The sequence below is a fragment of the Ailuropoda melanoleuca genome, chromosome 5, assembly GCF_002007445.2.
Source record: "Ailuropoda melanoleuca isolate Jingjing chromosome 5, ASM200744v2, whole genome shotgun sequence".
Classification (NCBI taxonomy): Eukaryota; Metazoa; Chordata; class Mammalia; order Carnivora; family Ursidae; genus Ailuropoda; species Ailuropoda melanoleuca.
In genome coordinates, this window is record NC_048222.1 from 7,846,449 (window position 1) to 7,856,425 (window position 9,977).

The 9,977-nt window shown below is 42.6% G+C and overlaps 1 long non-coding RNA gene across 2 annotated transcripts in view; it reads left to right on the forward strand.

Moving 5' to 3' along the window:
* Positions 1 to 9,977, forward strand: part of LOC117802273 — an 83,077-nt gene that overhangs the window by 36,591 nt on the left and 36,509 nt on the right. For both annotated transcript variants that reach the window (XR_004625364.1, XR_004625363.1), the window contains exon 2: positions 5,615 to 5,717. This is a non-coding gene — a long non-coding RNA (uncharacterized LOC117802273). The remainder of the gene's footprint in view (positions 1 to 5,614; positions 5,718 to 9,977) is intronic.

The following is a 9,977-nucleotide window of genomic DNA, read 5'->3' on the forward strand; positions in this document are numbered from 1 at the left end:
GAGAGACTCCGGAGTCCTCTTGATGTAGCTTCTACTCAGAATACAACGTGGACCTGGTCACTGCTGAGATTTCATTTTGGACAAAACGGATGGAAAATATTAGATGATACAAGCAAGTCTTCTGTTTCCCTCTAGAAATGAAGGAGTTACATTCTCCCGTCCTGTCTGACATTCGGTTTATAGAGTGCAGTGAACGGCTCGGGAGGGAGGCATTTGGTGAAGAGGCGGCACCATGTATCTATAGAACAGACTAAAGTGTGTTCCTCTTCTGTTTGCTTGGAGAGCAAATATTTTCCCTGAAGTTAAGTCTGTGTGGCTGGATGTACAGAGTGGGCACACGGAGTGGGGCGCCGTGCCTGGCTCTGTCCATCAGAAGCCCTGCCGTCTGAGGAAGCCTGGTCATATGGCGGCTCAGTCACTCTTTAGTCATTCCTTGTGTCCTCCCTTCACCCTCCATGGGAATTATTATTCATTTCCTCCCGTGCTCCTCATCCACTTAGTGGTAATGCACAGACTCACGGCATTGACCCTGCTGCCTTGTCCTTGTTCTGAATCTTGTCTCAATCAGGTGTTAGACGTATCTTTGCCAACACAACCCCGAGTAAGCTGTACAATGATTGTGTAACATGCAATGCCCTTGGCTCCTTGATAGATTTTATTTGGAGTTGTGCACTATGATCGAGCTGGCTGTCAGCGTGTACCAGCCTTTGCACAACTGATGGAAACAGGTCCAAACCTTGAGACACCACTTACAGAACTAATTATGCTGCCCTCTGAGTTGTACTTGACCTCTCGTGGCTTACAAGGGACAGGAGTCCCTTTTGATTTTATTTTTATTTTTTATTTTTTAAAAGATTTTATTTATTTATTTGACAGAGAGAGAGAGAGACAGCCAGCGAGAGAGGAAACACAAGCAGGGGGAGTGGAAGAGGAAGAAGCAGGCTCCCAATGGAGCAGGGAGCCCGATGCGGGGCTCGATCCCAGAACCCTGGAATCACATGCCCTGAGCCGAAGGCAGATGCTCAATGACTGAACCACCCAGGTGCCCCGGAACAGGAGTCCCTTTTGATGATGGAGGGATAGAGGGCTTAGTATGACCTGTTGTAAAAGTAATTACTTGAGGTGACAGCAACTCTGATTTCAGCTCCATGGAAGGGTGTCCTTTCTAAAAATTCAAGTCATTCAGCTTTGGAATGAGCTGCCTGATCGGTGGTAAGCACCCCGTCAATGGAAGGGTTCAAGCAGAGGAGACGTGGCCATGTGACAGGGACTCTCCAGAGTCTCTCCTCGATCTAAGGTTCTCTGTCTGTACCAAGTCTCAGACTTGTAAGATCGTAATGATTTCAATTACCGAGGCTTACCGTTCACTTCCAGCTTTTCTCATTTTAGTCAACTCTCTCACTTTCCACATTTTACTTGGGCATTTTCCCAAGCAACAGCATTCTTGATGTTGTTTTGCCCTTTTCCTTTGATAGCAATAGTGACTGTGAGATAGGGAATGGCTGGAAGTAGAACGGGTGAGGTGCTAAGGCTTAGTCTTCATCCACATGGTCCTGATGGGGCACGGTGGGCAGTTTCACACGAGCAGGGTCCGTAAATCCGAAACCTCGGGCTGCTTATCCACCAAATGCAAAGCCTAACCAGTACCTACCTCAGAGGGCTGCTGAAAAGGCTAACCACGAAAATAACTACAGAGTAAATTTAGTGCAAGGCATGGCACTTCTAGAAAAGACAATTGTGAATATTCAGTATTTGTTAGCTGTGGTGGTTTTGATTACTCACCTGGGTTGTCTGTTCTCAGTTAGTCAGCAAATCTGTCACACGCCTACCACGGGTGGATGATGGATTTGATTTTGAGAGTTTTGCTAATAGCATTTTTTAAAAAAAAGATGAATAGGTATAATCATCATTGTGATTTATTCCTTTCATCTATCTGTACCTTCATTTCTATAATTCTACTAATGAAGTTATTTTTCAGAATGGCTTTAAATAGGGGTGCCTGGGGCACTTGGGTGGCTCAGTCATTAAGCGTCTGCCTTTGGCTCAGAGCATGCTCCCAGGGTCCTAGGATCGAGCCCCACATCAGGCTCCCTGCTCTGCTGGGAGCCTGCTTCTTCCTCTCCCACAAACCCTGCTTGTGTTCTCTCTCTCGCTGGCTGTCTCTCTCTCTGTCAAATAAATAAATAAGATCTTTATAAATAAATAAATAAATAAATAAATAAATAAATAAATAAATAAATAGGGGTGCCTGGGTGGATGCCTTCAGCTTGGGTAATGGTCCCAGTGTCCTAGGATCAAGTCCTGCATCAGGCTCCCTGCTTGGTGCAGGAGCCTGCTTCTCCTCCCTCTGCCCCTCCCCTTGCTTGTGGCTCTCTCTCTCAAATAAATAAGGTAAAACCTTAAAAAAAAGAAAAAGAATGGTTTTATTTATTTATTTTTTTAAATGATTTTTTATTATATTATGTTAGTCACCATACAGTACATCCCTGGATTCCGATGTAAAGTTCGATGCTTCGTTAGTTGCGTATAACACCCAGTGCACCATGCAATACGTGCCCTCCTTACTACCCATCACCAGTCTATCCCATTCCCCCACCCCCTCCCCTCTGAAGTCCTCAGTTTGTTTCTCATAGTCCATAGTCTCTCATGTTTCATTCCCCCTTCTGATTACCCCCCTTTCTTTATCCCTTTCTTCCCCTACCGATCATCCTAGCTCTTAAGAATGGTTTTATTTATTTTTTTTTAAGATTTTATTTATTTATTTGACAGAGATAGAGACAGCCAGTGAGAGAGGGAACACAAGCAGGGGGAGTGGGAGAGGAAGAAGCAGGCTCATAGCAGAGGGGCCTGATGTGGGGCTGGATCCCATAATGCCAGAATCACGCCCTGAGCCGAAGGCAGACGCTTAACCGCTGTGCCACCCAGGCGCCCCTAAGAATGGTTTTAAATAAAGTTTGAATTTACCACTTGTTAAGAGGAGCGTCAGTTTAAAGTACTTTAAATAGTTCATAATTGCGGTGCATCTCCCCTAAATTCCAATTCTGATTTTAAAAGCCTGTGTTACCTCCAGTCTCCCACTATTACCATTGTCATCGGGAAGCCTGTTCTATTTATCTGTCCGAGAATGTTTGGACTTCAACATTTTTCAGATTTTTGTTTTGTTTACAGAGCGCTGATTCACACAAAAGTGGTAGCTCCCGTCTAACATATGAATTATGCTTGTGTGTGCGGCTTTCCTTTCCCATTGAGACAGAAACGATCCCAGGGAGCAAAAAGCAAGGAGAAGCTGAGAGTAGAGTTGCGACCTTAGTTTGTGCGGGTGCTGTTTTGTTAACGTCCTGGTGCATCATCATTGTATTTTTTGCACACACAGTAATAGTCAATTTTTTTTTTTTTTTTTTTTTTTTTTTGGAGAACATGCATTACAATGTTCGGCTCATTACAAGTCATGACAAAGCCCCACTGGAACCAAAGAGAGGCCTTACGCTCTTTATATACTAAGAAGCTGTTCCCGTTGCAACTCAAAGAATTTCAGCTCAGGAAATACCAACTGGCAGTTTGCTTTGTGGGTTGTTTACAGCTACTTTTGCCTTACTTTTCTTCCACGCTCTACTGAGGCAGTCTTATGCTTTGAGGGTCGTCTCCTCAAATGTGTTTTAAGATGATAAAAATCACACCAGGCCCCAACTGGATCTTTATGTCACACAACTGTCCCCTTGCCCTCTCTCCCTCTTTTCCTCCATTCAGACCTAAAACAAACCACTTCATAAGAACCTCATAAATTTTTCCCTCTGTGCACTTTAGTTGAAAGGCCCTCCTGTGCTGTGCCGTCCGCTCTGTGGGGACACCGTGTCACAATCCGCGTGTTGGAAGATCAGAGCGGAGCATTCTCAGCTCACAGATCGCCTGATGTGTCCCTGTAATGCATCTAGCGAGACTTCTGACTGCACTCCCTTTCAAAAGGCTCAGGGGAAAGGGACATTTTATCACAATACATAATACATTCAAATTTCGATACAGTTTGTAGAATCAAAAGTAATTATACCTTCCGCAGATAAATGGCCAGGGAGCTGTCTCTGGGGCCACTGCCATATTAGAAACTGGTAAGCTCTTTCTGGCATGGAATAATTCATTCTCTTTTCTTCCAATCAGAACATTTCTAACTTGATTTATAAATGGTGACTATGAGTTCTTGATCTTTTAAAATATAAGATATGGAGAGGGGGTTGTGTGCTGCCATAGCCTCTCCAGTGAAACAGGCAGGATAGTGTTTGCGTTGTAAGAAATCTGAAAATGTGTTAAATATTGTACGTGTAGTTCTCTTCTGGGCTGCTTTGTCTTTTCCCTTTTGGGGAGCCTGGTCTTGTCCTCAACTAAGCTATTCGTACCTGTTTACTTTGTGCAATAGCTTAGTTTCCTTGCAGGATCATTCGTCAGTAACAATTCACATCCTTATCCTTTCTCAAATAATCTTTGCTGAGAATCCACTGAGCAATATAGTAGGTATCAAAGGTGGGAGAAACTGTAAGAAATCACCCGAGTTTAGTGGGGGCCCCCACTTTGTATAGAGTAGGAATCTGACATTCATTCAAGAGTACACAGGCATGAAGGGCTATCTTTTCTCTAGTCTTTAACGCCAACGATTTATACAATACACCATTGCTTCATGGAACCATAAGACAGAAAAAGAAGCATTACTGATTTAAATTATGAATTCTCTTTGCCAGTAAGAGATTGTAAGTGACAGACTACCCATTAATACAAACATGTCTCTCATTCACAGAGTATATAATTTGCACTCTTGTTTTTCATAAACAGAGCAAATATTGTGGAGAACAGGCACATATCCTCTCCTAGGGGGTAATCGGGCTAGCTGTTAAGACTGGGGAGAGAGGCAGCCACCGGAATAGGAAATGGAATATAGGAGTGCACCAAAGTTGAAGACATTCTTTGGCTAGAGGCTGTCCTAGAATTAGAGACCTATTACTTATGCCCCTGCAAAGCACAAGTTTCCAGTATCCTCATCTGGTTACAGACCTTTCCTTCTCTGCAGCTTGTGACTTTTTTTATTTTGTCGGGGCATAGCCTAAATGATAACAATTGTGTGACGCTCCTACGCATTGGAGGTTCACTTCAGGGCAGTGCTGTTGGTGGTTGTCCCACCACCCCACCCCAACCATATTCCCCACCACTGGCAGGTGTCCCCTTAAACACCTGGGAGAGGAGTGCACCTGGGAACTGCCTTTTCTGCCCCCTGAGGGCTTGACTTGATTGTCTCTAGCAAACCAGAGCCCACCCCTGCGGCTCAGGGGAGTGATGCTAGCTTCTTCTCAGGGAGCAGCTGGGATCCTTGGCCTAAGAATGACAGATAGTTGTTAGAAATAAACAGGATGAGAACCTCAGAACCAGTGCTGTGCCTTTTGTTTTGAAGTATATACCAACGTATGGCAAAGTCAATCAGTGTGAAATAAAAACATTGTCATCTCTTGCCCTTGATACTTCCTTCACAGACCATGTATTGTCTGTAGGGACAGCCTTGGGGGAGATCTGGTATTTGTCTTTCAGGTTCTATTTGACTGCTAACTTGCTTTAAAATTTTTCTCTCCTTATATAGATGATGACTTTCTCCAGAGATGAAATGTAACGCTCCAGTCTCTGATGAAAAGGAAGGATGTGGTACGTGTGTCAACACAAGTCTCAGAAATCACCAGCATTCCGTGAGCACCTTGCTTTTGTTACTCAATATTTTTCATTCTATTCAAAATACCACAAAATTAAGATAATAGATTCACAAAACGGATTCAGAGATATTAATTACTTCTTAGCTTGTTTCCAGACTTATTACAATTCATTACTTTCTCCTGATGTGGTTAATGTTGTCATACTTCGGAGCTGGTATGCTGTGCCATTATCAATTTTTATAAAGCTCCACTTACATGATTATATCACTTTGATTTTTAAAATGTCTTCATTTATTTCCTGGAAGTTATTGAGTTGACATAAAAAAAAAAAGCCATTCTCTAATGGGGTGAATTTTCATAAGCTATTTCCATCAACTCCCATCCTCAGATGCTGCATTTGGCCCCGTGTCAGGCTTTAGATTTCTTTGTTGGCGTTGTCTTTCTTACTCTGAGTGTTTACAGGTAATCCCTGTGCCAGTTAACAGTCTAATAAATTATATTGAGTGTATTACAGTTTGTAATATATTATGCATATTGTAGGTTGCTTTTATACATGGTTTCCAACTGAAATTCAAGTGAAAAGAAGCAAGTATTTTCAAAGCGAAATCTATCTATCACAAGGGAAAAAGAGGCAATCGCTGCATAATTTCTACCAAAAGATCCCCTTTGGCAGAGGAATTTAATCTATTGGGAGGACTTCCACAGTATTGTTGTCTCTGTCCTTCCTCCGAGTTGCTGGTTGTGTTTTTGGTTGGCCGGTTTGCTGGCTCCTTGTCTCTTTGCCTCTCAGGTCTGTTCCCAAGCATCTGCGTTCTTTTACAAGCAGGGTGGAAGTCTGCAAACTTTATTTAACAGACTCCCCTACCAAGCGGCTTCCTTCTGTTCTTCTAGCAGGAGATTGGAAGGTGGGAATAAGAGAGAGGACATTTGCTTTCCTTTTTTCTTTCTTTCCTTTTTTTTCTCCTTTCTTTTTTGGCTTCTGGCAGCTCTTCTGAAAGCAGCAGCCCGAGAATGAGTTTACTTGCCTGGTCTTGCAGAGTAGTGTCAGCGGCCACGGACCCACTGCCGGCCTGAGATTATCCAGCAAGTTCCATAACAGAGATCGTGGGCTTCTGGACTGGAGAGTATTTTTTCTCTCACTCCTGCCAGTGGGGTGGAAGTGTTGTCTTGCAGCTAATAATCAAACACTTCTTGTTACTCCTTTAGCCTTTCCAAGATTTAGTAACCAATTTCCTGTCCCGTTAGCTCCAGTTGAAATTCTTAAAGTTGTGTCTGGTTTCCTGACTGAGCCCTGAACGAGGGCATTTTGTAAAACCATACAGAATCTTAGAAGACAGAGGGGAAATACCCAACTGGGGACTTATGGGAACTCGATTGTTCATACAGGTCTCAATGAGCGAGTATTACTAAACGTCCATGGGCAAAACATTGTACTAAGTTCTAACAACGAACAGAGAGTATAAAGATTGTACATTCAGGCTACAGAGGCTGCTGACTTATGATGCAAGAATTTTGTTCATACTCTTATCATTTGTCTTTACTCTGTTCGTACCAATTTGATGGTAAAAATAAACACCTGCTGGCACGGTCAACGTCTCTCCGCAATTAGTCCAGCACTCCGGGTTACTGCCACCTACTCCCCACTTCCCACCATCTTATTCCATCAAATACATTAAAACTCATGGAAAGCAGGACTGCAGTGTTGACATGAAGCCCCTTCCTACCTCTCCTATTATACTGTAGCTGCAAATTTTGGAAAGCTATCTTTTCTGTTCATCTCTACTTTGTTAGAACCCCAAATAGATAAAGCATTCACCACTCCAATCTGTTGCAGAAATTTTAGTAGCATATCTATTTCAAGTATGACTTTTTATTGCCACTCCTCCCTCGGGTTGAAGGTGGTGGTTATATGAGTCACAGGCACACAGTGTACTCAGAACACTCTCCCCTTAGAATGGCTCTCTGCTTAAATGTCTCAACCTGTTCTCCCTCAGGATGCCTTCTTATCAAAGAGGCTTCTTAGATCTTTGCCTCCCCCTCCCACATCCCCACCAAACCAAATGTGTCAGTATCCTATAGTGAGTTCAATCAAGGCCCAAGCTGGAGCCATAGCTACATAGAATATTCTCAATTCATCAAAGAGTTCAAGTTTCCATGGCGTTCTGTGCCTATGTTGGACGCCATTGTTTGAGGTTTGGACCAAGTGATTTCTCTGTGCCTGAATTTCCTTCCCATGTTTAAAGAGAACAAAGACAGGAATGAGGAGGCATATATATGGTATGGTGCCAGTCCACTCCTGATAGCAGTTGGTTTCAAAGTGCTTTCTGTAAATACTTGCTGTATAAATGCTTCATTAATGATAATAAAATTCCTTTTGCAGTTTTGCTTCAGTAACATGGAGTCGCAAAGCCCGGTGGTCCCATTTTTTAGTCTGTTTCTTCGAAGTCACCTAATACCATAGTTACATGGGATTCAAGCCCCTTTAGTGTTAACTTAGGGAAACAATTACTTCAACTCAAGCTTCTAGCTCTTTTAATTTGCAAACCAAGGTTAAAGAGATTCTTATTGAAAGTCACCTCAAGTAATGTTTAAAAGTAAGAAACCCTAAACTTTTTTTTTTAAGGTTACATAGTACTAAGTAAAGTTTAACTATGGAAAGATTAATATTAAGTAACGAAAATGTACTGTCCGTGGGTTACTAGCTATTCTCTCCTGTGCTGATTCTTCAGGAATCATCCTTTTTTGTTTGCACATACGCATGCAAACACACAAATGAGTTGTGTGTTATAGTCCCATTTTTTATGCCGTTCACTTTTGTGTGTGCCAGTAGGGACTTTTGAGGGATCACATCGCAGGGATCTGAGAAAGTGGAAAAGAAGCTCATTTTTCAACCGTTTTATTGTTGCTCTTGGGCCTGCAAATGCAGCCTAAATAGTAGCACGGGGCTTGAGGGCAAGGCTCCATGCAATACCTTTCTCTTCTATTATAAGTCCATCTCAGAGTTAATCATTTCCTCCAAGGAGGTGATGCTGTGATAAAGATAATTAAATTGAAATTTAATATAGTGGGCCATTGCACTACAGCTTTATATCAGTTGAGGGTTATGAGAGAAGCCAGCACTGTGAGGGTGGAGTGTATGGTATGCAATTAACAATTATGTTTGTCAGGTTTATGAAACAGAAAATTAATAATACCGAGACCGTGAAACAGTGAACAAAGCTGAAATTCTGAATTAAGGTGACTGGGCTATCATTTACCCCTACAGCAATGGGTGTCTTTCTCTTTTGGATATAGAATATTGGATTGTATTGGTTTATTCACATTTGTAACTCCTCTCACTCCCAGCCTTGGGTTTTTTCCCTCCAAAGAGCCGTGATTCTCAATCCTGACTGCATATCACTTGGGGAAATTTTTAAATACCCTCATGCCCAGGTTCACTCCGGACAGATCAAAGCAAAACCTCTGGGGGTTGGATCTAGGCACCGATATTTTGAAAAGTTCTCTAGGGGATCCCAATGTGTTTGAAGACCACATTAGTCAATGTTTAGGATGACTGATTTCCCTAGAGGAAGGTGTTAGGTTAAATAATAATTATGTATTCACAGACTGTATTCATCTTGACAAAAACTTGCAGAATTTGTCCACCCATAGGAGGAATTATTAAGACCGAATGGCCCTTGCTAATGTTTAGACACCTGTGCTTCCTGGGAAAGCAGCTCTGAGGAATCTTGGCCCCTCCCTATCATTCACTCCCTGGCTTCTCAGAAGCCATGAATGTTTTAAGGTTTCTGAGTGAGGCCACAGAATCCCCCAAATTATTGTGGGCAAATGCTGGCTCTTCCCTTGCCTGTTAAGTCCCTAGTAAGCTCCATGGCAGAATGAGAGGAAAAGATGGTCAGAGTGATAATCTCTTAACTGGGAAACCAAGATTTCTCAACATTTGCTGCAACATGGATGGGACTGGTGGAGATAATGCTAAGCGAAATAAGTCAAGCAGAGAAAGACAATTATCATATGGTTTCACTCATTTATGGAACATAAGAAGTAGGAAGATCGGTAGGAGAAGAAAGGGAAGAAGAAAGGGGGGGTAAACAGAAGAGGGAATGAACCATGAGAGATTGTGGACTCTGGGAAACAAACTGAGGGCTTCAGAGGGGAGGATGGGGGAATGGAATAGGCTGGTGATGGGTATTAAGGAGGGCACATATTGCATGGTGCACTGGGTGTTATACGCAAGTAATGAATCATGGAACTTTACATCAAAAACTAGGGATGTACTGTATGGTGACTAACATA